Source organism: Toxotes jaculatrix, chromosome 22, assembly GCF_017976425.1.
Source record: "Toxotes jaculatrix isolate fToxJac2 chromosome 22, fToxJac2.pri, whole genome shotgun sequence".
Classification (NCBI taxonomy): domain Eukaryota; kingdom Metazoa; phylum Chordata; class Actinopteri; family Toxotidae; genus Toxotes; species Toxotes jaculatrix.
This window is the reverse complement of record NC_054415.1, coordinates 16869046-16872766: the sequence shown is the minus strand read 5'-3', so window position 1 is coordinate 16872766 and position 3721 is coordinate 16869046.

Genomic DNA, 3721 nt, shown 5'->3' with positions numbered 1-3721 from the left:
CAAGCAATTTTCATGTCTCAGGTAAGCTGGTTTTCAATCTATTCAAAATAGGGGAAGTTAATAGCTAACTGAAAGGTTGGAAGTCATAGGTATTGTAAAAACTAGTTGACAATTTCTAGTGGAACAACCATGCAAAACCACTGATTATGTACTAATAAGGTAACATCAATTTTATAAAAATAATTAAAAAAGCTACTAAAATTTGAAAAAAAAAAATGGTGGATTTATGGATTTCACCCTAATGACTTTTTTTTGTTTGGTGTGTTAGCATTTCACATCAGCAATTGGGGTGTGTACTCAGCATCTTAACTGAACGACACCACAAGCTAAAAGTCACGCCATAACCGACCTACCAGTCCTCATCAAAGCAAGGGTCATATCTTGATCACTTTATGAGTGGCTAAGGTCTGATCGTTTACACCGACAGGAAATGAGTGATAGAAAAAATGAGCTGAGCTGACAGGAAATGCTTTGAGGTTTCTCAACTTTCTGTTCTCGGCAAACATTTCCAACTGGACTCATTTTTTTTCTTTCTCATCATCAGCTTCTTGTGTCCAGTCATTTGTCAAAGACCTTTTCAATAAATCACACCCTCTTTTTCCTTGATTCCTATTCCCTCATCCAAACGTTATTGTTCTTTGCATCCACATTTCTACTTATTTCACTTTATGTATCATCATCATCCTTATAATCAGCGAGTAACTACATCTAAATGTTTGAAAGGCATGCAGTGTTACTAATTATGAAAACTTTCCACACTTGCATAGCATTCACCCAATCCTGTGGTGTACCTCAGGGGTCCATTCTTGGGCCACTATTATTTCTAATTTATATAAATGAGTTACAAAATGTGACCAGTATAGTAAGTCCCCAAACAATTTTCAAACATTTTTCATACACTGATTAAATGTTTTAACTGTTTAATTTAAATCCATATTAGATCAGAGTCTTTAAAAATATGTCATAGCAGTTGTTCAGTATTTTAAAAAATCAGTGTTACTGAGGAAATATATTTAAGATCTCACTTCGATGATGAAATGCTTCATCTAATATCAGCTACAGTCATCAGTGAATCATCATTCATGACTGTTTGAATAGAAATAAAACTGAGCTGTTTTGTGCAATAACTTTTCAAAAATAATGTTAGCTCTAATTTAACAAAGCTGGAACTTGCTTGAGCTCTATGGTAAAACAACTCAGTAACAACAGAAAAACTCTGCTGAGACCAGACTTAAGTGTTGCAGCCTGGTTTGAGGTCTTCTATCGTACATGTTCCTGTCTGTGTATCAACACGTCCTCCAGCTTAAACAACCAGAAAGGTTACTTGTCCCTTGCCTTGGATATGACCCATTTTAGCGAAACAGTGGCAGGTGTACTGCACATTCGTCATCATGGTAACAATAACATGACCTGTAGGAGTGTACCAATAGCAGGTGAACCAGACCTTTGTTGTCATGGTAACAATAAAGCGACCAAACAAACTCAATTCTCAGTTAGTGGAACAAAACCTCACTGAAATCACACAGCATCTTGTTTCAAAACCAGAGATCACATTAACATTAACTTGCTGATGACACATTAAACAAGAGAAAGAAACAGAGAAAATTAATGATGGTTTATTATTGACACATATAGTGCTCAGGTACTTTTTGCTCTGTGCAGCAGTGAGCCACGAGCAAGCTGCTCTTGTGGTTTAACCAATAATTGCCAGCTCTATGAGAGAAATGTACAGTAAACTCGGTCAACCGTTGTTCTGAGAATGTTCTGAGAATAAGTTTCTAACTGACGCCAATGAGAGGCACACTTTCAAATCAAAACGTCATTAAACAAAGACTTATTGTTCTGTCATTTCTTGCTTGCCCTTGTATGGTGTGATTTGGTAACAGCTACTTCAATGAGAGAATTTGCTAATGAAATAGAGGAGCTTGATGTGATTCTTACAGTGTGATTCTAGGTCAGAGCAGCGCATTCACTTAATTGAAAAGTTCAAGATAAAAATACACAAAGACAGATTGTTCACAAATTGGTCATGCAAATGGATCAACATTTTCCAGTGGTTATTCAGAATTCTTGATGGATGTGATTTCACGTGTAGGGAAGTGTGTCACTTCCCAGCATAAAATGTAAAATCTGCTTAAAACCACAGTTTAATTTACAGATAATATTGTACTTGCATTCGAAAAGAGCTGCCTTTTCTTTAATTAATGTTGGATTATAGCATCTTTTCCAGGGTACAGTATATTACAATTACACATCACAATCTAAAATATAGGTTACCATTTTATTTCCTGAAAGACATGCAGAAGAGGTTGCAGTTGTTTTTTAAACCCTAAGAGGCAAAGCCCAGGGCAATAAAGTCTACAAAGCACTTATTCCTACAGGTACAACTGAAGGTGACCAAGACCCACTTGCGACCTCAGCGCTCTTTACATTGCTGTGTCATACCATCCATCCATTTTCTATACTGCTTGATCCGTCAGGTTCTGGAGTCAGCTGGGGCCTATCCCAGCTGACTATGGGTGAGAGGAGGGGGACACCCTGGACTGACATCGCAGGGCTGACACACAAAGACAGACAACCACACACGCACATGCCAATTAACCTAATGTGCATGTTTTTGGGATTGTGGGAGGAAGCTGGAGTACCCAGAACCCTGAATCTTGCTGTGAGGTGACAGTGCTGTGACTGCGCCACCGCACCGCCCCTAGAGTTACAAATAATAACATTTCATATTAGAATATTTATTTTGGTATTCAGTTCTTACACAGAATAAATCACTTCCTTAAAACTGTGTCTAGCTGTGTTTAGCATAGCTTTCTCTGCAAAAGATTAAGATTAGAGAGATTAAGAGATACTTTATTAATCCCCCTGGGGAAATTCGTTTGTAGCAGCAGTCACAAGGAGCAATAAATACACTCTATAAAGGAAAAATAAACTTGGGAAAGAAATACAATATATACAGGAGGGGGTCTTATATACACATACATACACTATATATATATATATATATATATATATATATATATATATATATATATATATATATATATATATATATATATATATGTGTGTGTGTGTGTGTGTGTGTGTGTGTATGTATGTATGTATACACATATACATATATACATATATATGTATATATATAGTTAATGTAACTGAGGTTTATAGCGCACCCTAGATGATGCATTATGGTTTAGGTTTGTGAGCACAGCACTGACAGACACAGATGAGTTACAGTGTCTGATGGCGGACAGCAGGAATGACTTCCTATACCGTTTCTTAGAGCAGCATGGTAGCAGGAGTCTGTTGCTGAAGCTGCTTCCCAGATTGTTCACAGTTTTATGGAGCGGGTGGGAGGGACTGTCCATGATTGTCCTCAGCTTTGACAGCAAAGTCTGTCCCTCGCCACCTCCTCCAGGTTGGCAAGTTTAAAGCCAACAACAGACCCCGCCTTTTTGATGAGTTTGTCCATTCTGTTGGCATCCTTTGCTTTAATGCAAAATACTCTAGCACACCACAGCAAAGAAGATGGTGCTCGCCATAACAGACTGGTAGAACATGTGGAGCATCCAACACTAAAGGACCTGAGTCTCCTCAGGAAGTAAAGTGTACTCATGGCCTTCCTTTAGACAGCATCAGTGTCTGTGGACCATTCCAGTTTGTTGTCCAGATGAACACCCAGAAACTTATAAGTAGTCACTATTTCTACCCCTTTCCCACT